Source organism: Pseudophryne corroboree, chromosome 11, assembly GCF_028390025.1.
Source record: "Pseudophryne corroboree isolate aPseCor3 chromosome 11, aPseCor3.hap2, whole genome shotgun sequence".
NCBI classification, from domain to species: Eukaryota; Metazoa; Chordata; class Amphibia; order Anura; family Myobatrachidae; genus Pseudophryne; species Pseudophryne corroboree.
The window spans coordinates 224,263,453-224,290,154 of record NC_086454.1 but is presented as its reverse complement, the minus strand read 5'-3'; the positions used below and the strand labels follow the sequence as shown (position 1 = coordinate 224,290,154).

Sequence of the window (26,702 nt, the reverse complement as noted above, 5' to 3'; positions counted from 1 at the left end):
GCCTGAAGGTCATTTTAGCCAATATTTTTAATAACTTTGTGCATTAAACAAAGTGTGTGTACATTCACACAATTCATTTATGTTTCATGTACAACTTATACACACAGCCTAAAGGTCATTTAATACAATATTTTTAATAACTTTGTGTATATTATACAAACTTTGTGTACATTGAGCCATCAGAAAACAAAGGTTTCACTATCTGTTCTACTCCAAACATTCCGTATTTCGGAATATTTGGATATGGGATACTCAACCTGTACCGTTTGAGGACAGAGCTGTAACTACTTTATGTAGGGTGAATGAACACCATATGCTAATGACTTTATACATCTGTCCAAAGTGAAGGTTTTTTTTTATTTTCAACTTCTGTTTATCTTTTAGCCAATCTAGAGGACACTGTACCACGGGGTTGCTTGAGGGGACCGTAAGAGCTGGCACTTAATTAGACTAGTATATAAGAGAGTAGCTCCTCCCCTCTCTGCAACCCATGGTCTTCAGTGTTGAAGTGCACTTGTAAGCTGGTCTGTTCTTTAGTTTATTTATTTGTAAAGTTTCTGATATTTTTAACATAGTCTCTGATGTGCGCTGCACCCACAGCTATGAAGATCAGCGCTGCTGCCGGACTACTGGGAAAGTGAACTACGTTCACTCCCTGGCTCCTCCTGACCGAGCCTGGTTGGACCCTCAGCTGGCCGGCCTCTTGTCCTTCTATAGGGTAGCAATTTGGCAATTTTGCGGGTTAATCAACAGCTGCCCTATTCATAAGATGAGGAGCACGCGTGAGGTCAGGCACCCTAGGATTCCTGGGAACCAGGGCTATACTTACTATATATTCCTTAACAAGGAAATCACTATCTATATGTCTCCAAATTTTTCAAGGCCACTGTTAGGTCTAAATAAGCCACTGCTGCAGAGCCTCTACATAATTTTTCCCTGCTGTTTGTGATCCTTTCCCTCCCTCCTCCACATAACCTGACTCTTGGCTCCTAGCCAACAGTGCTCAGGTTGCACTGACTTCTGCTGGCTTTAGCTTGGCTAATTGTATGGTCTCCAGCTTCCTGTGTGCAAGCTAACTGAGCTCATCCCTCAGACTTCGCTGTGTAGATACTCCCCATGCTCGCGTGGGAGACAGACAAGGTGCTGGAATTGTCACCTCACTTTCTCGATGCCAAGATCAAGCCAAGGAGGGTTATGCTCCTCTGTTACAGTAGGGGAGGTTGTTGTGGATTCTTCTCTCGTTACATTTTCAAGTGTTAGCCAGCATAGCCCATCTGCATGCGCTCCCTATGGAAGTTTCATCGGGGTCAGCCCTACTATTCTGTTACTAATATAGGAGACATAGCATGCGGGATGCGTTATTTTCATTTTGCGCTCATGAGCATTTGTAGACATATGTATATCTTACTTTACTCAGACTGCTTGTGTTCTTATGTTTATACAGAGGGCATAGACACAGGAGCCAGGCACAAGTAACCACGGTACTGATGAGTATACTGAGCTTCATGTAACTCACTGCCCTTTATTATGGGTTTATAATGTCTTTACAAGCTCTTTGGGGGTGCCTTCTTGCCATGCGACCGCAATAGCCACTACTAGCGGGTAACTTGTCAAGATGATTTGGGTAGCTATCCACTATGCTTAATGATGTTTCTGCTGTGGGGTACACTGGGCTCCACAAGGAATTACATTGGGGGTGTAGAGTAGGATCTTAATCCGAGGCACCAACAGGCTCAAAGCTTTTGACTGTTCCCAAGATGCACAGCGCCGCCTCCTCTATAACCCCGCCTCCATGCCAGTGAGCTCAGTTTGTAAGTTGGTGCCTTGCAGTATGCAGGCACTTAACAGGTGTCTGCCTTAAGCAGCATTTCTCTGACGTCCTAGTGGATGCTGGGTACTCCGTAAGGACCATGGGGAATAGACGGGCTCCGCAGGAGACTGGGCACTTCTTTAAAGAAAAGATTAGGTACTACATCTGGTGTGCACTGGCTCCTCCCTCTATGCCCCTCCTCCAGACCTCAGTTAGAATCTGTGCCCGGCCTGAGCTGGATGCACTTAGTGGGCTCTCCTGAGTTCACTAAAAAGAAAAGTATTTGTTAGGTTTTTTATTTTCAGTGAGATCTGCTGGCAACAGACTCACTGCTATGTGGGACTTAGGGGAGAGAAGCAAACCTACCTGCTTGCAGCTAGCTTGTGCTTCTAGGCTACTGGACACCATTAGCTCCAGAGGGATCGAACACAGGGCCCGACCTCGATCGTCCGTTCCCGGAGCCGCGCCGCCGTCCCCCTTGCAGAGCCAGAAGACGGAAGAAACAGGAGGAAATCGGCGGCTGAAGACTTCGGTCTTCAATAAGGTAGCGCACAGCACTGCAGCTGTGCGCCATTGCTCCCACAGCACACCACACGCTCCGGTCACTGGTGGGTGCAGGGCGCTGGGGGGGGGGGGCGCCCTGGGCTGCAATTAATATACCTTTTGGCAATAAAAAGCACATAATACAGTGTTTAACACTGTATATGTGCAGAAACCCCCGCCATTAACGTTATAAAAAGCGGGGCGGGGCTATCTCCCTCAGCACAGCCAGCGCCATTTTCTCTTCACAGCTCCGCTGGAAGGACGCTCCCCGGGCTCTCCCCTGCAGTATACACTACAGAAAGGGTAAAAAAAGAGAGGGGGGGCACATAAATTTAGGCGCAAATTGTGATATAAGCAGCTATAGGGGGAAAATTCACTTTGTGTATAGTGTATATCCCTCTGTTATATAGCGCTCTGGTGTGTGCTGGCATACTCTCTCTCTCTGTCTCCCCAAAGGACTTTGTGGGGTCCTGTCCTCAGTCAGAGCATTCCCTGTGTGTGTGTGCGGTGTGTCGGTATGGCTGTGTCGACATGTTTGATGAGGACGCTTACGTGGAGGCGGAGCAGGTGCCGATAAGTGTGATGTCGCCCCCTGCGGGGCCGACACCTGAGTGGATGGATATGTGGAAGGTATTAACCGACCGTGTCAACTCCTTGCATAAAAGGTTCGATGACGCAGCTTTGGGACAGCCGGCATCTCAGCCCGCGCCTGCCCAGGCATCTCAGAGGCCGTCAGGGGCTCAAAAACGCCCGCTACCTCAGATGGCAGACACAGATGTCGACACGGAGTCTGACTCCAGTGTCGACGAGGATGAGACAAATATACAATCCACTAGGGCCATCCGATGCATGATTACGGCAATGAAAAATGTGTTGCACATTTCTGACATTAACCCGGTTACCACAAAAAAGGGTATTATGTTTGGGGAGAAAAAGCAGCCAGTGACTTTTCCCCCATCTGATGAGTTAAATTAATTGTGTAAAGAAGCGTGGGGTTCCCCAGATAAGAAACTAGTAATTTCTAAGCGGTTACTAATGGCGTACCCTTTCCCGCCAACGGATAGGTTACGCTGGGAGACATCCCCTAAGGTGGACAAGGCGCTCACAGGCTTATCAAAAAAGGTGGCACTGCCTTCTCAGGATACGGCCGTCTTAAAGGAGCCTGCAGATAGAAAGCAGGAGGCTATCCTGAAGTCTGTGTATACACACTCAGGTACTATACTGAGACCTGCTATTGCTTCAGCATGGATGTGTAGTGCTGCAGCAGCATGGTCTGATTCCCTGTCTGATAACATTGATTCCCTTGACAGGGGCACTATATTGCTAACCATAGAGCATATTAAAAACGTAGTCTTATATATGAGAGATGCACAGAGGGACATTTGCCAGCTGGCATCTAGAATTAATGCAATGTCCATTTCTGCCAGGAGAGTATTATGGACTCTGCAGTGGACAGGTGATGCTGATTCTAAAAGGCACATGGAAATTTTGCCTTATAAGGGTGAGGAATTGTTTGGGGATGGTCTTTCGGACCTCGTATCCACAGCAACAGCTGGGAAGTCGACTTTTTTACCTCAGGTTCCCTCACAACCTAAGAAAGCACCGTATTATCAAGTACAGTCCTTTCGGCCTCAGAAAGGCAAGCGGGTTAGAGGCGCGTCCTTTCTGCCCAGAGGCAGGGGTAGAGGGAAATAGCTGCACCATACAGCCAGTTCCCAAGAACAAAAATCCTCCCCTGCTTCCACTAAGTCCACCGCATGACGCTGGGGCTCCACATGTGGAGCCAGGTGCGGTGGGGGCCCGTCTCCGGAACTTCAGCGACCAGTGGGTTCGCTCACAGGTGGATCTCTGGGTTCTACAAGTGGTATCTCAGGGATACAAGCTGGAGTTCGAGACGTCTCCCCCTCGCCGTTACCTCAAATCAGCCTTGCCAGCTACTCCCCAGGACAGGGAGGTAGTACTGGCGGCAATTCACAAGCTGTACCTCCAGCAGATGATAATCAAAGTTCCCCTCCTTCAACAGGGACGGGGTTACTATTCCACAATGTTTGTGGTACCGAAACCAGACGGTTCGGTGAGACCCATTCTAAATTTGAAATCCTTGAACACTTATATAAGGAAGTTTAAGTTCAAAATGGAATCGCTCAGGGCGGTTATTGCAAGCCTGGAAGAGGGGGATTACATGGTATCACTGGACATCAAGGATGCTTACCTACATGTCCCCATTTACCCACCTCACCAGGTGTACCTCCGTTTTGTGGTACAGGACTGCCATTACCAATTCCAGACATTGCCGTTTGGTCTGTCCACGGCACCGAGGGTATTTACCAAAGTAATGGCCGAAATGATGATACTCCTTCGGAAGAAGGGAGTTATAATTATACCGTACTTGGACGATCTTCTTATAAAGGCGAGGTCCAGGGAGCAGTTGTTGGTCGGAGTAGCACTATCTCAGGAAGTGCTACAACAGCACGGCTGGATTCTGAATATCCCAAAGTCGCAGCTGGTTCCTACGACACTTCTGCTGTTCCTGGGTATGATTCTGGACACAGAACAGAAGAAGGTGTTTCTCCCGGAGGAGAAGGCCAAGGAGTTGTCATCCCTGGTCAGAGACCTCCTAAAACCAAAACAGGTGTCGGTGCATCACTGCACGCGAGTCCTGGGAAAGATGGTAGCTTCTTACGAGGCAATTCCATTCGGCAGGTTCCATGCAAGGATCTTTCAGTGGGATCTGTTAGACAAGTGGTCCGGATCGCATCTTCAGATGCATCGGCTGATCACCCTGTCCCCGAGGGCCAGGGTGTCTCTGCTGTGGTGGCTACAGAGTGCTCATCTTCTCGAAGGCTGCAGATTCGGCATACAGGACTGGGTCCTGGTGACCACGGATGCAAGCCTCCGAGGTTGGGGGGCAGTCGCTCAGGGAAGAAACTTCCAAGGACAATGGTCGAGTCAGGAGGCTTCCCTACACATAAATATTCTGGAACTAAGGGCCATTTACAATGCCCTAAGTCAGGCAAAACCCCTGCTTAAAAACCAGCCGGTGCTGATTCAGTCAGACAACATCACGGCGAACGCCCATGTAAACCGACAGGGCGGCACAAGAAGCAGGATGGCGATGGCAGAAGCCACAAGGATTCTCCGATGGGCGGAAAATCACGTGATAGCACTGTCAGCAGTGTTCATTCCGGAGTGGACAACTGGGAAGCAGACTTCCTCAGCAGGCACGACCTCCACCCGGGAGAGTGGGGACTTCATCCAGAAGTCTTACAGCTGATTGTAAATCGTTGGGAAAGGCCACAGGTGGACATGATGGCGTCCCGCCTCAACAAAAAGCTAAAAAGATATTGCTCTAGTGACACCGTGGGTGTACCAGTCGGTTTATGTGTTCCCTCCTCTTCCTCTCATACCAAAGGTACTGAGGATAATAAGAAAGAGAGGAGTAAGAACTATACTCATCGTTCCGGATTGGACAAGAAGGACTTGGTACCCGGAACTACAAGAAATGATCTCAGAGGACCCTTGGCCTCTGCCTCTCAGACAGGACCTGCTACAGCAGGGGCCCTGTCTGTTCCAAGACTTACCACGGCTGCGTTTGACGGCATGGCGGTTGAAGTCGGATCCTGATGGAAAAGGGCATTCCGGTTGAAGTCATTCCTACGCTGATAAAAGCTAGGAAGGATGTGACAGCAAAACATCACCGCATATGGCGAAAATATGTTGCTTGGTGTGAGGCTATGAAGGCCCCAACAGAAGAATTTCAGCTGGGTCGATTTCTGCACTTCCTACAGTCAGGAGTGACTATGGGCCTAAAATTGGGATCCATTAAAGTCCAGATTTCGGCCCTGTCTATTTTCTTTCAAAAAGAACTGGCTTCACTGCCTGAAGTTCAGACGTTTGTTAAGGGAGTACTGCATATTCAGCCTCCTTTTGTGCCTCCAGTGGCACCTTGGGATCTCAACGTTGTGTTGGATTTCCTAAAATCACATTGGTTTGAGCCACTTCAGACCGTGGAGTTGAAATATCTCACGTGGAAAGTGGTCATGCTTTTGGCCTTGGCTTCGGCTAGGAGTGTGTCAGAATTGGCGACTTTGTCATGTAAAAGCCCCTATCTGATCTTCCATATGGACAGGGCAGAATTGAGGACTCGTCCCCAATTTCTCCCTAAGGTGGTATCAGCGTTTCATTTGAACCAACCTATTGTGGTGCCTGCGGCTACTCGGGACTTGGAGGCTTCCAAGTTGCTGGATGTAGTCCGGGCCCTGAAAATCTATGTTTCCAGGACAGCTAGAGTCAGAAAAACTGACTCGCTGTTTATCCTGCATGCACCCAACAAGCTGGGTGCTCCTGCTTCTAAGCAGACTATTGCTCGCTGGATCTGTAGCACGATTCAACTTGCACATTCAGCGGCTGGACTGCCGCATCCTAAATCAGTCAAAGCCCATTCCACGAGGAAGGTGGGCTCTTCTTGGGCGGCTGCCCGAGGGGTCTCGGCTTTACAACTTGCCGAGCTGCTACCTGGTTGGGATCAAAAACGTTTGCAAAATTCTACAAGTTTGATACCCTGGCTGAGGAGGACCTTGAGTTTGCTTATTCGGTGCTGCAGAGTCATCCGCACTCTCCCGCCCGTTTGGGAGCTTTGGTATAATCCCCATGGTCCTTACGGAGTACCCAGCATCCACTAGGACGTCAGAGAAAATAAGATTTTACTCACCAGTAAATCTATTTCTCGTAGTCCGTAGTGGATGCTGGGAGCCCGTCCCAAGTGCGGAATTCTGCAATACTTGTATATAGTTATTGCTTAACTATAGGGTTTCTTGTTCTGAGCCATCAGTTAATGAGGATCAGTTGTTGTTCATACTGTTAACTGGGTATAGTTATCACGAGTTGTACGGTGTGATTGGTGTGGCTGGTATGTGTCTTACCCTGGATTCCAAATCCTTTCCTTGTAATGTCAGCTCTTCCGGGCATAGTTTCCCTAACTGAGGTCTGGAGGAGGGGCATAGAGGGAGGAGCCAGTGCACACCAGATGTAGTACCTAATCTTTTCTTTAAAGAAGTGCCCAGTCTCCTACGGAGCCCGTCTATTCCCCATGGTCCTTACAGAGTACCCAGCATCCACTACGGACTACGAGAAATAGATTTACCGGTGAGTAAAATCTTATTTTTTCAAGTAATTATACATAGACTGATCAGTGGATTCTGTTTGAAGACTTCAAGGGCTGCTGCTGGTAAAGTCTTAGAGACTTTTCAGCGTGTAGTTCCATCACCCCCAGCGGCACTGTAAATCCCACGCCGGAGTTGCTGAGTCACTGCAGCGGAGACAGAGGCTTCTTCTTCTAACTGTGAGTCACACACACGCCGCCGTCTCCTGGATCGCAGGGCCGCAGACAAAGGGGGAGGTAAGGGGCTCCTGTGCCGCACTTTACCGCGATCCAGCGCGGCCGTAGGAGGCGGGCCGCACGCGTGCTGGCGTGGGCATTGATTACTGGGCAGCTTGCTCCACTAGCCACCAGGGTATTATTCAGGGCACAGGTCAGGGGGATTTAGTATAATTCCCCCGTTTTATATTCTGCCCGCCCACCCAGTGGGGATGCCAGCAGGGGGAGCAGGTCGGACCTGAGGCCTCTCCCCCCAGCCCCAGGGCGCCATTTCTACAATGTTCCTGCCCTGGAGCTGCCTCCTTTTCCTTCACTCCTGGTCAGCGGCCATTTCAGCTTGAGCCTTGCTGTTCCTGGGATTGCTGGTGAAAATCCTCCTCTGTGGAACCGCCTGACTGCCAGTGCTGTGCTTCCTACAGGACACTTGAGTATTCTACCTGTCACTCGGGGGTTCACTACGGCTGGCCGGCGGTCGGGCTCCCGGCGACCAGCATCCCGGCGCCGGTAGCCCGACCGCCGGCTTACCGACAGCGTGGCGAGCGCAAATGAGCCCCTTGCGGGCTCGCTACGGGCACGGTGGCGCGCTACGCGCGCCACACTATTTTATTCTCCCTCTATGGGGGTCGTGGACCCCCACGAGGGAAAATAAGTGTCGGTATGCCGGCTGTCGGGCTCCCGGCGCCGGTATACTGAGCGCCGGGAGCCCGACTGCCGGCATACAGAAGACCACCCGTCACTCGGACTGTGTTAGTTAAGAAAGAGTGCATACCTACAGGGTTGTATGGTACAAACACCCTGGGATATACATCCAGTGCTTACTGTGTTTGTTATATCTATTGTTATCACATATAGCCATACTTAGTATTACTTTGTATTGCTAGTACAGTGCAGTTTATGGTACATAATATCTGCATGGTACATTTGTGACTATATATCTGTGTGTGTGTGTGTGTGTGTGTGTGTGTGTGTGTGTGTGTGTGTGTGTGTGTGTGCGCGCGCATATAGCTGCTGCGTGGTTGCCTTATTGCAGGGTATTTCACTCAGCGTGCTATTCCTATATTGCTATACCTGAGGGGGACAAGTGTTTCAGGTTTTTGCTATTTTCAATGTAGGATTATATCACAAAATATACTGTCGGGGTATTTTTGCTTGTGATTTATAGTCACCATATATTCTATATCTGTTGAACCTCCGGTCTGTGCCGTCTGAGTGTTCTTGCTAGGTATAGTGCTGCTACACCTTGCCCATTATTGTGCACATAGTTATGTCTGCTACACGTGGCAACGATGTTGGGGCCTCTCCCAAACTGCATGGTAGTGAGGCCGCTGACGCATTGGAGGTAAATTCAGCAGCTGAGAGTTCAGGTTCAGGGGTTCATTACCCCACAGTGGGTCAGTAGCGTTTGGGGCATCACAGGATCCGCCTTGGGCTACATTCTCCACTTTGCTAAGCACGCTTGTGACTAAATTGACGCCCCCTGTGCCACTGCAGCAGTTTATGGTCCCTGCTGTGAACCCGCCATGGGCGGATCAGCTTTCCACTCAGCTGCAGCATTTGAAAGTCTCACTCTCGCCCGCCTAAGACTAAGTCGTCTTCTAAACGGGCCATTACCTCCTCCCAATCCACGGCTTTAAACGACACGTCCTCGGAGGAGGAAAGTGCATATACTGACCCCGATGACACTGACGTGGAAGGAAAGTCATCCGTGGATGTCCCGGATTTGATTGAGGCGATTCGGCTCATTCTTTAAGTGTCTGATGATTCTGAGCCTTAAACTGTCTCCAAGAAACCACATAGGTTTAAATGTAAGAAGGTGGTTACACAGGTTTTACCCTTCTCTAAACACCTAGTTGACATACGTCAGGAATCCTGGGAAAATCCGGGGCCAAAGTTTACACCGAATAAGAGACTGTTGGCTCGCTATCCTCTCTCTACGGAGGTGTGTAAAAATTGTGAAACCCCTCTGCCTGTTGATTCTCATGTGGCGCGTATGGTTGTTTCCTCTGCTCTGCCGGTAACTACCGTCACCTCTCGGAAGGAACCGACGGATAGACGTGTGGAGGGCTGTTTAAAAGTTATTTATACCCTAACGGGGGCTGTGCATAGGCCAACGAGTGCAGCGACTTGGGCTGCTGAAGCTATTGAGGCGTGGGCTCAGGAACTCGAGGCGGAACTGTCTGCCGACGCGTCTCAGCATGCTCGACATTGTCTCTCATATATTGCCACGGCTTCTCTGTACCTTAAGGAGGCGGCTTCCGATGCCGGAGTGCTCACAGCCAAGGCTGCTACTGCATCCGTCTTGGCCAGACGTATCCTTTTGTTGAGATCCTGGTCGGTGGATTTGGATTCCAAAAAAACACTGGAGGTGCTTCCTTTCAAAGGAGACATTCTCTTTGGAGAAGACCTAAATAAGATTGTGGCTGATCTGGCTACGGCTAAAATAGCTTGCCTACCTAGTACAGCTCCTTCCGCACAGAAGGCTAAAAGTACTTTCCCTCTGCCCTTACTCCAGGTAAAGCAAAAGGTCTGGCGTACCCAAACCAAGCTCGTGCTTTCAGACCAAACAAGCCCAGACCAAAGCGTGCCTGGGCTGCCCGTCAGCCAGCTTCCAAAACTGGCAAGCCTGCCACATGACGGGGCGGGCCTCCCTCTGGGGGATCCCAGGGTAGGGGGCCGACTTCTAGGTTTTGTCCAGGAATTGTTGAAGACCACTTCAGATGCCTGGGCGAGGGAAGTCGTCGCTCGAGGTTACGCCATACCTTTCAAGAATCGTCCCCCGCAGCGGTTTTGCCTGACAGATGTGGCTCTGGATCCGGCAAAAGCAAACACGTTGCACTCAGTGGTACATTCCCTCCTGGTCACAGGAGTGGTGGTACAGGTGCCTCTGTCTCAGAGAGGCAAGGGGTACTATTCCACGCTGTTTCTAGTCCCGAAGCCGAACGGGGCCTCGCGGCCCATCCTCAATCTGAAGTCCTTGAATAAGCATGTGCGAGTCTCCAAGTTTCGTATGGAAACTCTGCGCTCTATTGTTCTGGCCATGGAGCCTGGGGACTATATGGTCTCCCTGGACATACAGTATGCCTATCTGCATATTCCTATTGCGGTATCATCAACAGTACCTGCGGTTTGTGGTGGGCAACTTGCATTACCAATTTCTCTGACGTCCTAAGTGGATGCTGGGGACTCCGTAAGGACCATGGGGAATAGCGGCTCCGCAGGAGACAGGGCACAAAAGTAAAAGCTTTAGGATCAGGTGGTGTGCACTGGCTCCTCCCCCTATGACCCTCCTCCAAGCCTCAGTTAGGTTTTTGTGCCCGGCCGAGAAGGGTGCAATCTAGGTGGCTCTCCTAAAGAGCTGCTTAGAGTAAAAGTATAGCCTCTGGGGCTATATGGATGTATTTAACCCCTGCCAGGTTGTCAGAAAAACGGGAGAAGAAGCCCGCCGAAAAGGGGGCGGGGCCTATTCTCCTCAGCACACAGCGCCATTTTCCCTCACAGAACTGCTGGTGGGAAGGCTCTCAGGCTCTCCCCTGCACTGCACTACAGAAACAGGGTTAAAACAGAGAGGGGGGGCATTTTTGTGGCGATATTATTACATATTAAGATGCTATAAGGGAAAACACTTATATAAGGTTGTCCCTGTAAAATTATAGCGTTTTGGTGTGTGCTGGCAAACTCTCCCTCTGTCTCCCCAAAGGGCTAGTGGGGTCCTGTCCTCTATCAGAGCATTCCCTGTGTGTGTGCTGTGTGTCGGTACGTGTGTGTCGACATGTATGAGGACGATGTTGGTGAGGAGGCGGAGCAATTGCCTGTAATGGTGATGTCACTCTCTAGGGAGTCGACACCGAAATGGATGGCTTATTTAGGGAATTACGTGATAATGTCAACACGCTGCAAGGTCGGTTGACGACATGAGACGGCCGGCAAACCAATTAGTACCTGTCCAGGCGTCTCAAACACCGTCAGGGGCTTTAAAACGCCCATTACCTCAGTCGGTCGACACAGACACGGACACTGACTCCAGTGTCGACGGTGAAGAAACAAACGTATTTTCCATTAGGGCCACACGTTACATGTTAAGGGCAATGAAGGAGGTGTTACATATTTCTGATACTACAAGTACCACAAAAAAGGGTATTATGTGGGGTGTAAAAAAACTACCTGTAGTTTTTCCTGAATCAGATAAATTAAATGAAGTGTGTGATGATGCGTGGGTTTCCCCCGATAGAAAATTATTGGCGTTATACCCTTTTCCGCCAGAAGTTAGGGCGCGTTGGGAAACACCCCCTAGGGTGGATAAGGCGCTCACACGCTTATCAAAACAAGTGGCGTTACCGTCTCCAGATACGGCCGCCCTCAAGGAGCCAGCTAATAGGAGGCTGGAAAATATCCTAAAAAGTATATACACACATACTGGTGTTATACTGCGACCAGCGATCGCCTCAGCCTGGATGTGCAGCGCTGGGGTGGCTAGGTCGGATTCCCTGACTGAAAATATTGATACCCTTGACAGGGACAGTATTTTATTGACTATAGAGCATTTAAAGGATGCATTACTATATATGAGAGATGCACAGAGGGATATTTGCACTCTGGCATCAAGAGTAAATGCGATGTCCATGTCTGCCAGAAGATGTTTATGGACACGACAGTGGTCAGGTGATGCAGATTCCAAACGGCACATGGAAGTATTGCCGTATAAAGAAAAAGACACCGTCTTTCAGCCTCAGTCCTTTCGTCCCCATAAGGGCAAGTGGGCAAAAGGCCAGTCATATCTGCCCAGGGGTAGAGGAAAGGGAAGAAGACTGCAGCAGGCAGCCCCTTCCCAGGAAGAGAAGCCCTCCACCGCTTCTGCCAAGTCCTCAGCATGACGCTGGGGCCGTACAAGCGGACTCAAAGGCGGTGGGGGGTCGTCTCAAGAGTTTCAGCGCGCAGTGGGCTCACTCGCAAGTGGACCCCTGGATCCTACAAGTAGTATCCCAGGGGTACAGATTGGAAATTCGAGACGTCTCCCCCTCGCAGGTTCCTGAAGTCTGCTGTACCAACGTCTCCCTCCGACAGGGAGGCAGTATTGGAAACAATTCACAAGCTGTATTCCCAGCAGGTGATAATCAAAGTACCCCTCCTACAACAAGGAAAGGGGTATTATTCCACACTATTTGTGGTACTGAAGCCAGACGGCTCGGTGAGATCTATTCTAAATCTGAAATCTTTGAACACTTACATACAAAGGTTCAAATCAAGATGGAGTCACTCAGAGCAGTGATAGCGAACCAGGAAGAAGGGGACTATATGGTGTCCCTGGACATCAAGGATGCTTACCTCCATGTCCCAAATTGCCCTTCTCACCAAGGGTACCTCAGGTTCGTGGTACAGAACTGTCACTATCAGTTTCAGACGCTGCCGTTTGGATTGTCCACGGCACCACGGGTCTTTACCAAGGTAATGGCCGAAATGATGATTCTTCTTCAAAGAAAAGGCGTCTTAATTATCCCTTACTTGGACGATCTCCTGATAAGGGCAAGGTCCAGAGAACAGTTGGAGGTCGGAGTAGCACTATCTCAAGTAGTTCTACGACAGCACGGATGGATTCTAAATATTCCAAAATCGCAGCTGATTCCGACGACACGTCTGCTGTTCCTAGGGATGATTCTGGACACAGTCCAGAAAAAGGTGTTTCTCCCGGAGGAGAAAGCCAGGGAGTTATCCGAGCTAGTTAGGAACCTCCTAGAACCAGGCCAAGTGTCAGTGCATCAATGCACAAGAGTCCTGGGAAAAATGGTGGCTTCTTACGAAGCGATTCCATTCGGCAGATTTCACGCAAGAATTTTTCAGTGGGATCTGCTGGACGAATGGTCCGGATCGCATCTTCAGATGCATCAGCGGATAATCCTGTCTCCAAGGACAAGGGTGTCTCTTCTGTGGTGGCTGCAGAGTGCTCATCTACTAGAGGGCAGCAGATTCGGCATTCAGGACTGGGTCCTGGTGACCACGGATGCCAGCCTGAGAGGCTGGGGAGCAGTCACACAGGGAAGAAATTTCCAAGGAGTGTGGTCAAGTCTGGAGACTTCTCTCCACATAAATATACTGGAGCTAAGGGCAAGTTACAATGCTCTGAGCCTAGGAAGACCTCTGCTTCAAAGTCAACTGGTGCTGATCCAGTCGGACAACATCACGGCAGTCGCCCACGTAAACAGACAGGGCGGCACAAGAAGCAGGAGGGCAATGGCAGCAAGGATTCTTCGCTGGGCGAAAAATCATGTGATAACACTGTCAGCGGTGTTCATTCCGGGAGTGGACAACTGGGAAGCAGACTTCCTCAGCAGGCACGACCTCCACCCGGGAGAGTGGGGACTTCATCTGGAAGTCTTCCACATGATTTTGAACCGTTGGGAAAGACCAAAGGTGGACATGATGGCGTCCCGTCTGAACAAAAAACTGGACAGGTATTGCGCCAGGTCAAGAGACCCTCAGGCAATAGCTGGGACGCTCTGGTAACACCGTGGGTGTACCAGTCGGTGTATGTGTTCCCTCCTCTGCCTCTCATACCCAAGGTACTGAGAATTATAAGACGGAGAGGAGTAAGAACTATACTCGTGGCTCCGGATTGGCCAAGAAGGACTTGGTACCCGGAACTTCAAGAGATACTAAGAAGGGACTTGCTTCAGCAAGGATCATGTCTGTTCCAAGACTTACCGCGGCTGCGTTTGACGGCATGGCGGTTGAACGCCGGATCCTAAGGGAAAAAGGCATTCCGGAAGAGGTCATCCCTACCCTGGTCAGAGCCAGGAAGGAGGTGACCGCACAATATTATCACCGCATTTGGCGAAAATATGTTGCATGGTGTGAGGCCAGGAAGGCCCCCACGGAGGAATTTCAACTCGGTCGATTCCTGCATTTCCTGCAAACAGGACTGTCTATGGGCCTCAAATTAGGGTCCATTAAGGTTCAAATTTCGGCCCTGTCGATTTTCTTCCAAAAAGAATTGGCTTCAGTTCCTGAAGTCCAGAAGTTTGTCAAGGGAGTACTGCATATACAACCCCCTTTTGTGCCTCCAGTGGCACTGTGGGATCTCAACGTAGTTCTGGGATTCCTCAAATCACATTGGTTTAAACCGCTCAAATCTGTGAATTTGAAATATCTCACATGGAAAGTGACCATGCTGTTGGTCCTGGCCTCGGCCAGGCGAGTGTCAGAATTGGCGGCTTTGTCTCACAAAAGCCCATATCTGATTGTCCATTCGGACAGGGCAGAGCTGCGGACTCGTCCCCAGTTTCTCCCTAAGGTGGTGTCAGCGTTTCACCTGAACCAGCTTATTGTGGTACCTGCGGCTACTAGGGACTTGGAGGACTCCAAGTTGCTAGATGTTGTCAGGGCCCTGAAAATATATGTTTCCAGGACGGCTGGAGTCAGGAAAACTGACTTGCTGTTATCCTGTATGCACCCAACAAACGGGGTGCTCTTACTTCTAAGCAGACGATTGCTAGTTGGATGTGTAGTACAATTCAGCTTGCACATTCTGTGGCAGGCCTGCCACAGCCAAAATATGTAAATGCCCATTCCACAAGGAAGGTGGGCTCATCTTGGGCGGCTGCCCGAGGGGTCTCGGCTTTACAACTTTGCCGAGCTGCTACTTGGTCAGGGGCAAACACGTTTGCAAAATTCTACAAATTTGATACCCTGGCTGAGGAGGACCTGGAGTTCTCTCATTCGGTGCTGCAGAGTCATCCGCACTCTCCCGCCCGTTTGGGAGCTTTGGTATAATCCCCATGGTCCTTACGGAGTCCCCAGCATCCACTTAGGACGTCAGAGAAAATAAGAATTTACTTACCGATAATTCTATTTCTCGTAGTCCGTAGTGGATGCTGGGCGCCCATCCCAAGTGCGGATTGTCTGCAATACTTGTACATAGTTATTGTTACAAAAATCGGGTTATTATTGTTGTGAGCCATCTTTTCAGAGGCTCCGCTGTTATCATGCTGTTAACTGGGTTCAGATCACAGGTTGTACAGTGTGATTGGTGTGGCTGGTATGAGTCTTACCCGGGATTCAAAATCCTTCCTTATTGTGTACGCTCGTCCGGGCACAGTATCCTAACTGAGGCTTGGAGGAGGGTCATAGGGGGAGGAGCCAGTGCACACCACCTGATCCTAAAGCTTTTACTTTTGTGCCCTGTCTCCTGCGGAGCCGCTATTCCCCATGGTCCTTACGGAGTCCCCAGCATCCACTACGGACTACGAGAAATAGAATTATCGGTAAGTAAATTCTTATTTTCGGGCGTTACCCTTTGGTTTGACAATGGCTTCCCGAATCTTCACCAAAGTAATGGCGGTCATGACAGCTAATCTCCGCCGTCAAGGGGTCAGGATCCTACCGTACTTGGACGATTTGTTGATCCTGGCAAATTCCCCAGAACTTCTCCTCTGTCATCTCGATCTGACGGTCCAATGCATGAAAGCCCACAGGTGGCTGACCAACTTGAAGAAATCCTCCCTGTTTCCTGCTCGGAGCATGTTACACCTGGGAGCGTTATTGGACACTCACAACCACGGTTGTCCCTGTCTCAGGAGAAAGTCCTGAAGCTTCAGGACAGGATTCGATGCTTCCTATCTCGTACGCATGTGTCGATACATTCGGCAATGCAAGTGCTGGGTCTCATGTTGTCGGCTTTCGACATGGTGGAGTATGCTCAGTTCCACTCTCGCCCTCTGCCGAAGTTAATTCTGACCGAGTGGGACGGCCTCCCTCACCGGATCAGATCTCACATGATCTCATTGCCTCCGGAGGTCCGCCTGTCACTGAGTTGGTGGCTGCAGGACCAACGATTGAGCAGGGGCCGTCCCTTCCGGATATCCAACTATATCCTTCTGACGACTGATGCCAGTCTGAGAGGTTGGAGCGTGGTGTTGGAACAACACTCTCTCCAGGGTCGGTGGACCAAGGAGGAGTCTCTGCTCCCAATCAATATTCTGGAACTGCGGGCAGTGTTCAAAACGTTGACAATGGCCCAGCATCTAATTCAGAACAGACCTGTTCAAGTACAGTCGGACAACGCCACCACGGTGGCGTACATAAATCATCAAGGCGGCACTCGAAGCCGCATGGCAATGAGGGAAGTATCAAGGATTCTTCAGTGGGCAGAACACCATCTGCCGGCCATATCAGCAGTGTTCATTCCGGGCGTTCTGAACTGGGAGGCGGACTATCTCAGTCGTCAAGATGTGCACGCCGGAGAATGGAGTCTATATCCAGAGGTGTTTCAACTTCTTGTGGACAAGTGGGGCCTCCCAGATGTGGACCTGATGGCGTCTCGACACAATCACAAGGTTCCGGTCTTCGGAGCAAGGACAAGGGATCCTCAAGCAGCGTTCGTGGATGCTCTGTCAATCCCATGGAACTTTCGGCTGCCGTACATGTTCCCTCCGGTGTCACTCCTGCCCAGAGTAATACGGAAGTTCAAGCAAGAAGGAGGAAAACAACTACTGCTAGCTCCAGCGTGGCCCAGACGGCACTGGTTGTCCGATCTACAAGGCCTCTCGCTAGATTGTCCCCTTCTACTTCCACAACGACCAGACCTCCTCATTCAGGGCCCTTGTGTTTACCAGGACTTGGCCCGTCTGGCTTTGAGGGCATGGCTCTTGAGGCTTCAGTCCTGAGGGACAAGGGTTTTTCTGATGTCGTTCAAACTATGTTGAAGGCCCGTAAGCCGGCTTCTGCTCGGATTTACCATGGGGTCTGTAATGCTTACTTTACTTTGTGCGCGTCTCATCATCATGACGTTTTCAAGTTTAGTACGGACAAACTGTTGGCCATCCTACAACAGGGCCTAGACTTAGGCCTTCGTCTGGCCTCCCTCAAGGTTCACATTTCTGCCTTGTCGGTTTGGTTTCAGAGAAAGATTGCTGCCCTACCTGATGTTCATACCTTCACTCAGGGCGTGTTGCGGATTCAGCCTCCTTATGTACCAGCTGTGGCCCCTTGGGATCTGTCGGTCGTTCTGGAGGACTTGCAAGAGTCTCCGATTGAACCTCTTGCGTCTGCAGACCTTAAGTGGCTTTCCCTTAAGGTTTTGTTTTTGCTGGTTATCGCTTCAGCTAGAAGGGTCTCGGACTTGGGTGCCTTATCCTGTAAGTCCCCCTATCTGATTTTTCACCGTGACCGGGCGGTTCTTAGAACGCATCCGGGTTTTTTACCAAAGGTGGTGTCTTCCTTACACCTTAATCAGGAGGTTTTGGTTCTGGCCTTTAGTTCTCCTGAGGTGTCCTCTAAAGAGCGGTCTTTAGATGTGGTACGGGCTCTCCGTATCTATGTGAAGAGAACCTCCTCCATTCGGAAATCTGATTCTCTTTTGTCTTGTTTGTTTTCACAAACGTGGCTGGCCTGCTAAGAAGCAGACCTTGGCCAGATGGCTTAGAATGGTGATTGCACATGCTTGTGTACAGGCTGGTCTTCCAGCTCCTGCTACCGTCAAAGCCCATTCTACTCGGTCTGTTGGACCTTCTTGGGCGGCCCGCCGTGGTGCGACCCTTGAACAATTGTGCAAGGCGGCTACGTGGTCCTCAGTGAACACGTTCATAAGGTTCTATGCCTTCGATACTTCCGCCAGCCAGGATGCTTCCTTTGGACGCCGGGTTCTTGTGCCCGCTACAGTGCGTCCCCTCCCATAAGGAACTGCTTTAGGACATCCCCGATGTTAATCCTTGTGGAGCCCAGTGTACCCCGCAGCAGAAAACAAGATTTATGGTAAGAACTGATCGTTGTTAAATCTTTTTGCGAGGTACACTGGGCTCCACAAGGCGCCCATCCTAATGCACTTGGCTTCTTTGGGTTGGTATGGCATTAGCCGCTGACACCCTCTCCTGTAGTGAGTGTGGGGTGTATGTGGCTACTAGCGATTGTCGTCTCTGGTACCTGCTACTGCATTGGACTGGTTAACGAAACTGAGCTCCTGTGCACGGAGGCGGCGCTGTGCATCTTGGGAACAGTCAAAGCTTTGAGCCTGTTGGTGCCTCGGATCAAGATCCTACTCTACACCCTGATGTTAATCCTTGTGGAGCCTAGTGTACCTCGCAGAAAGAGATTTAACAACGGTAAGTTCTTACCATAAATCTCGTTTTTTTTACCTATACACCTCAGCCCTGCTGGGAGAAGACTCTGTGTGCTGGGTAGCAGGGTTAGCTCCCTGCTTGCCTATGGAGGGTCACTGAACCGGAAAGTACCAGTCTATGGGCTACTCTGTCCAGGTCACTGAGGAGACACTAAGACTGGTGAATAAGGTCACATTCTACTGTAGTAGCGCTGGACCAAGATCCCTGTTATGATCTGCTGTTAGCTGCTGTCCTTTGCCTGTTTGCGCTGTGACCCACTCCAGGCATCCAGTGTCTGCGACCACAGTTAGCTGCATCCTGATTATCATCTACTCAGTGGCACTAGTCCTCAGAGCATCACAAAAGTAGGTGATTTACAGTTGGCAGTGGGCTTTTGGGCACTCTGGGTGCTGTTCCTCTGTTCCCAGTTGTGCCTTGTGGTTAGCCCTACCCCCTGTTCCTTCCTTGGTGGGCTCTCTCTCTGGCACCGGCATCATTTTACTTGATAGTGGGAAGCTGGCTGGCTATTACTGGGGGCACTCGCTGGTCCATTGTGTACACAGCTCTGGCACTTTTAATCCATATATAGACAGCACTTAGACAAAGGTTGAGTGGCACAGCAGGCTACTTTAGTCATAATTACTGTATTTCCGTTGCGGCTGAAAAAAGGAGACACTGCAGCTATTCCGAAGGAATAGTGTTTCCTGTTTATTAGCCCCTATACTTATAATCTGTGATTGAGGATTAGCAGTCTTAGGGCCTAATTCAGACCTGGTCGCAGCAGCAAATTTGTTCTCTAATGGGCAAACCCATAGAGGTAATTCAGACGCTGCAGCGATCGCAGTCTGAATTACTGCACGTGCGCACTCTGGGAGCCCAGTGAGATGCTTTCATCATCTCATTGGCGCGATCGCCTCTGCCTGATTGACAGGCAAAGGCGGTCGCGGGCCGGGAGGGGGCGTGCCAACGGGGTAAGTACGCCGATGTCGGGGCGCGGTCCGGACAACGAAGGCGTGGCCGGACCATTAGGGGAGCGGGCTGTGGCAGCTGTGTGACGTCACACACAGCCGCTGCGACCCAGGACGTAGCGAGTGGTGGCCTGCCAGTGCGCAAGAGCTGCGCTGGCAGGGAGCTACTCGTCGGGTACAAAAGCATCTCCGCCGTGCAAAGCCAGGCATGTGGGGCGAACTAGCCCTGTGCTGGGCGTCCCCCCACATGTCTGTGAAACTGATCGTAGATGTGCTAAATTTAGATATAACATGTGCAGAGAAAGTTAAATTTGGTTGCGTTATATTGTTTCTGTGCAGGGTAAACACTGGCTGCTTTATTTCTCTTACGTCATAGAAGATGCTGGGGTCCACATTAGTACCATGGGGTATAGACGGGTCCACCAGGAGCCATTGGCACTTTAAGAGTTTGAGAGTGTGGGCTGGCTCCTCCCTCTATGCCCCTCCTACCAGACTCAGTTTATAAAATGTGCCCGGAGGAGCCGGTCACAGCTAGGGGAGCTCTACAGAACTTTTCTAGTAAAGTTTATTTCTGTTACATCCTAGAGGATGCTGGGGTCCATTTTAGTACCATGGGGTATAGACTGTTCCGCAGGAGCCTTCGGCACGTTAAGACTTTTTAACAGTGTGAACTGGCTCCTCCTTCTATGCCCCTCCTCCAGACCTCAGTTTAGAAAATGTGCCCGGGAGACTGGATGCACACCAGTGGAGCTCTACAGAGTTCTGCTGGAAAAGAGACACTGGAGCGCACGCTGATCCTGAACGCTGCTTCTCCTCACACATCGCTGATACAAGTACCAAAGTGTTATAGAAGGGGAGGGGAGCGCATAGTTTATTGAAGTCTGCGGGCTTCATATTGGATAAATAAGCGCTGTGTTTGTGTATTTATTGTATGCAATACATATAGGGTGCGTGGTGTGAACTGGCAATCCCCTCTGGGTTTCTCTGACAGACTTTAGGTAGATCTGTCCCCAATAGCTCCCCTGTGTGTGTGAGAGGTGTGACTGTACACGTGTGTAACATGTCTAGAGAAAGTTCTTCCCCAGAGGAAACCATTTTAGAGGCACAAGAGTGTTCTGAGCCTGTGTAGGTGAGAAAGCTGCAGAGTAATATGTAAATTCACTGAGTCTGAACAACAGACAAAGCAAGACAGTCTGTGGAGGATGCTCTGTTTGCTGATTCCTCCACGTCACCCACTCAGGACCCCTCCTGTTCCCAGAAAAGGTGTCTGACCCAAATTATGACACAGATTCCGACACTGAATTCGACACTGGAGATTTGAGGGGGGTAGATCCCAAACTGGCTAAGAGCATTCAATGTATTATGATAGTCACTATAAGGGCCATATGCAATTGCGGTCGAATTGCCGCGAAAGTCGAAAAACGGGGCATTTTCGACAAAAAAAAACATGTCGAATTGGATTCGACAATGCAATACAGTACTTTTCGTCAAAATACCTGCTGTTTCAGATTCGACTTTTTGCAAATCGACATTTTCAAAATTCGACATGTCTGCAATGGTCAAAATTCGGCTTTTCGACAAAAGTATATTCAATTGAAGAATGTCGATTCGACAACAGTGCTTTTCGACAGTAATTTCGTCAATTTCAGTCTGCCTCACTTTGCTGGCGGAATCTAATAAAATTTTTTAAAAACATGTGGTTTTTTGTGGGGTTTTTTTATTGCTAATAGCATATCTATTTTTATTAGAAGGGATTATGTACTTGGTTTGTCTATTTTTGACCCACAAGTATTTTTTAATAGATTTTTAAAAAGAATATTTTTTTCTTCACTCTGCTGAGGGGAATGTACCCATGCTTCAACAGTTTTACCCAGGATACACTTCTGCAAAACCACTCCAGTATTGGACCAGTTTACCAACTCTACCATGGACGTCCTACTTGTGATGTGGACCTGAACCACCGCCATGTTAGAATCACTCTTTCAGGTGAGATGTATTGGCCAAAACTCCATCTTGTCTGAGTAGTGTTGCTTGGGACCTTTTGTTCTTTCCCAGGGTGAAGGAAACACTCTCAAATTACCTCCTTATTCTCTTCCGCAGGTCTTGTGGAGTATCCTTACCGATTTGCAGGAACCAGCCTGGATTTGAAGGGACTGGACAGTTCCCCTGCTGTACCATGGGCGACCTACTTGTGATGTGGACCTGAACCTCTGTCATGTTGCAGACACCCCCCCCCCCCCCCTTCCCCCCTCAGGTGATATGTATTGCCCAAAACTCTCTCCTGTCTAAGTAAGCCAGGCTTGTCCCAACTGCGGCCCTCCGGCATTTGCAAAACTGCATATCCAATCATGCCCTGACACAACAATGCTTACGCTGTGTCAAGGCATGCTTGGATGTGTAGTTTCTCAAGTGGCGAAGGGTTGCATTTGGGACAAAGGCCGCTGTAACCTGCTTGTGTCAAAGTGTTGCTTGTACCTCGTCTTTTCCTAGAAGGGTGACACTATTACCAATATCTGGAACCTCATACTATTCTCTTCCACAGGTCTTGCGGAGTATCCTTCCCAAGTTGCGTGGATGTGAAGAGACACGACAGTTCCCCTGATGTACCATGGGCAACCTACTTGTGATGTGGACCTGAACCTCCGCCATGTAGCAGACAATCCCCCTCAGGTGAGATGTATTGCCCAAAACTCCCTCTTGTCCAAGTAACCCCGGCATGTCTAAGGTGCATCCCTCCGGCATTTGCAAAACTGCACATCCAATCATTCCCTGATACACCAATGCTTACGCTGTGTCAGGGAATGTTTGGATGTGTAGTTTCTCAAGTGCCGGGGGGTTGCATTTAGGACAAAGGCCACTGTAACCTGCTTGTGTCAAAGTGTTGCTTGTACCTGGTCTTTTCCTAGAAGGGTGACACTATTACCAATACCTGGAACCTCATACTATTCTCTTCCACAGGTCTTGCGGAGTATCCTTCCCGATTTGCATGAATCATCCAGGATGAAAAGGGACACAACAGTTCCCCTGCTGTACCATGGGCGACCTAACACAATACCACTGCATCTCATATATTACATTTTATTTACTAATAATTTAAAGAAAAACACACAAAACTTCTCATTTTAAAAATTTATTGAAGAAATATAATTGTATTTAATTTTGGAATAAAAAATAAAATGTAATAAAACAAAAAAGTAGTGTTTGTTCTTCTTTACATTCTTTTCTTGTGTAGATATCTGTGGAAAAAAAAATTCCATATTAAGTAAAGACACTAATGATGTCATGTTCATTCCTTTCCCAAGAACATTTGTGGAACCACACAATCCAGCATGACCCATTGCTGGACTGTGTTGTTCCCAGGGTCAGACGGTCCAAAGTGGCAGAGTCAAGACAGCGGTCAGCACTTTGACACGGCTGCACTTGTGGAACCACACAGCCCAGCATGACCCATTGCTGGACTGTGTTGTTCCCCAAGGGCAGGCGGTCCAAAGTTTCTTGAATATATACATTGAAACATGGCTTTACTCACCTTGGTACGCACAACACGAACTACGCCGTCCACTTCAATTTTCCACCCAATCCTATGAAGAAGCCAAAAATAAACACTAGTGAATAGTAAATTCACACAACAGTGAAAGCCTATTTTACACCAATACAAAAAGGAGTTTGTTTTTTTTTTAAAAAAAGTGGTATCAGAATAGCTCTTTGGCCCATCATACATGTAGCCACAAGGAGCTTTCATCAGTTACCACAAGCGCCCGCATACATGCCCGCGCATGTATGCCTAGACATAAAGCTCCTTGGTAGTATCCGCTCGAGAGTGGGGGAGCCCAACACAAACATAAAACATTAAGAAAAAAAACAAACTAATGGGAGGGGGAGAAAGGGAAACATGAAACATAAGAGTAAATAATAAAACAATACGACCGGGCTTATGGTGGTTGTCCGTCCGGATCCTCTTCTTCCTCCTGATGGGGCGTCGATGCCCTGGGCGGCTGTGGAGTGCGTTGACTTGGCCTCGTTGGCCGTGCGGGTGTAGGTGATGCGGCCAGTGTTGGCGGTGGAGGCATCTGTTGGGTGTGGTATATCCCTGTATATCCTTGGTACAGCTGTGACCGTCCATACCAGGATGGTGGTGGAGGAAGGGAAGAAGGCGTCCGTGTGGCTTGTGATGGCGGATGTGGTGGTTCACCAGCGTGTTGATGAGCTGGCTCTGGGAGCTTATCGTACATCGGCCCTCATTCCGAGTTGTTCGCTCGTTCTTTTCCTTCGAATCGGTACGATTTTCCGCTAACTGCGCATGCGCAATGTTTGCACTGCGGCTGCGCCAAGTAAATTTGCTAAGAAGTTTGGTATTTTACTCACGGCATTACAAGGTTTTTTCTTCGTTCTGGTGATCGTAGTGTGATTGACAGGAAGTGGGTGTTTCTGGGCGGAAACTGGCCGTTTTCTGGGAGTGTGTGAAAAAACGCTGCCGTTTCTGGGAAAAACGCGGGAGTGTCTGGGCGAACGCTGGTTGTGTTTGTGACGTCAAACCAGGATCGAAACTGACTGAACTGATCGAAGTGTCGAGCTACTCAGAAACTGCTAAGTAATTTCTATTCGCAATTTTGAGAATCTTTCATTCGCAATTCTGCTAAGCTAAGATTCACTCCCAGTAGGCGGCGGCTTAGCGTGTGCAATGCTGCTAAAAGCAGCTTGCGAGCGAACAACTCGGAATGAGGGCCATCATCTGCAGTGTGGTTGCAATGATCTGGATGCCGAAAGTCGTTGGCTCTCCGACATGTTGTCAACGCTGTGTGCCAGGCATGATTTGTTCTCTACCAGCCGGTTGATGGATGTGGCCAGAACGTGAAGGATGTCCATAGTCTCCCTGTGATCTTCTCGTCTGGTCTTTTGCGTTTCTGCCGTGCTGTCGGCATGAGCCTTTTGCATTTCAACCAGACCGTTTGCCATCTTCTCCATTATCTTCTCAATGGCGTCCAGTCTGGTTTCAACGACATTCGTGTAGGTATCCTGGCGGGCAGTCATCTCTGCTGCCAGGGTGTGTACCCTCTGAACATTTGAGGGATCCTGCCCTTCCTGTACGTCCACCAATTGCATTTGTGCAGCTGAAAAGAAAATTAGAAATTAGTATACACATTCATACATTTGTTTGAAGGCTCACAATTTGATAATTACTCACACAGGGATGTAGAAACAGCGGGCTGCTGCACTTCCACCTCGTCGTCCGACGAATCCTGTAGGCGATCCGGCCTGAAGAAGGAACCAATCCCCGACGCAAGTCCGCTGCTGGTCCGTGGCACCTCTGTTTGCAAAAGAAAAAAAAATAAAGTTAATAAACTACAAAAATGGCGACCCCCCCCCCCACAATAAAATAAATAAAAACCTTCTACATCCGGTGGTGCCGCTGCTCCAGGAGCTTCCCTTGACCTCAATTCTGGAGACTTTTCAAGGGTATGGCTGGATACGTCTGCACGGCTGTCTTCAAACCCAAGAAAAGTCATCCGTTAACCCTGTTGACTCAAACAGTTCGGGTGATGGGTCCACAAGGGTAGAGTCTTGTTGAGGCTATTTGATCACAGACCCAGGGCTCCTGGAGAGATGACGAGCTGGTGATGGCCTGCGCGCAGGAGATGTAGTTTGTCGCCCAGCTGGTGGTGTGGTCGCCGACGGTGTCTGGCGCGCAGGTGATGGTCTGCGCGCTGACTATGTCTGGCGCGCAGGTGACTTTCTGCGCGCTGACGATGTCTGGCGCGCAGGTGATGATCTGCGCGCTGCTGATGCTTGCTGCGCAGGTGATGGTCCGCGCACTGCTGCCAATGCCTGCTGCGCAGGTGATGGTCCGCGCGCTGGCTATGTCCTGTGCGCAGGTGATTTCCTCTGGGCAGGAGTGTCTGGGGAAAAAGAACAAACACATTAGCAAATAAAAATAAAATAAAAAAAAAGATTAGTGCAGCTCATCTGAATGTATTCTTACCATCAGGCCTCCTTTTGAACTGCTTGTCTCCCGCCGTCTTCCGTCTTCTGGGCGGTTCTTCCTCCTCGGGAAAGCCAGCAGGACGGCTAGAGTCCACACCTCCGCGAACTCCTTGGACCATGACCGGGTTCATGCGCCTTTTAATAACGTTCTCCCAGGGTAGCCACTTCAGATTGAGAGCCGGACCACCTCCCGTAGCTGTCTCATGTCGGCGCTGAATCCCCATCTTCTTCTTGGTCTGTCTGTGGCAATCACTGTACCGCTTCATGCAGTTTCTGGTGCTCCGGCGGTTTCCAGATACCTTGTCTCGCGATGGCATCCCAGATGTTTCGCTTGGTCTTGGCTGCTGTGGTCTGTGCCCTTGGTCCATACAGAACGTCGTCGGACCTGTCGACGCCATCCACTAGGGCACAGTTTTCCGCCTCGGTGTATCTGGGTCCATGCGGCTTCTTCTGTCCTGCGTCTTCACCAGAGGCTTCCTTCTCCGACTGATCCTCTGGCTGGCTTCTTGCCTTAAGGGATAAAAAACAACAACATGCATTTAATAAGATCGGTATGTACCTGTGAGTGTGTCAGTATCCCCGGCAGTGCGCAAAGATACCTGTAGGTGTGCATGGCAGTGCGCAAACTAGGGTGTGTCAAGTTGGATGCTATTGTGTCTGCAGGTGTTGTCAGTATTTACCTTTCTAGGCTTTTTCTTTTGCTTCTGTATTTGGTCCCTTGACGACCGCGGCTGGTCACTGGATGCCTGTTCGGTCGTATCCTCCTCCTGGGTCGGCTCCCACTCCTCATTGCTGTGCAGGGAAAATTCTTCTGAGGGGTGGGGGGAAGGGGGGGATTGGGGCCGCTTGTCCTTGGACATCTCTGTTGTAAAAAGAAAGAAAAATATTTTTACAAATTTAACACACATTACATAATTGCATGCAACCGTACGTCA

The 26,702-nt window shown here is 49.7% G+C and overlaps 1 protein-coding gene across 1 annotated transcript in view; it reads left to right on the top strand.

The window, feature by feature from the left end:
- The window catches only part of CENPT (centromere protein T), a 575,308-nt gene that overhangs the window by 506,070 nt on the left and 42,536 nt on the right, over positions 1-26,702 (top strand). The window lies entirely within an intron of this gene.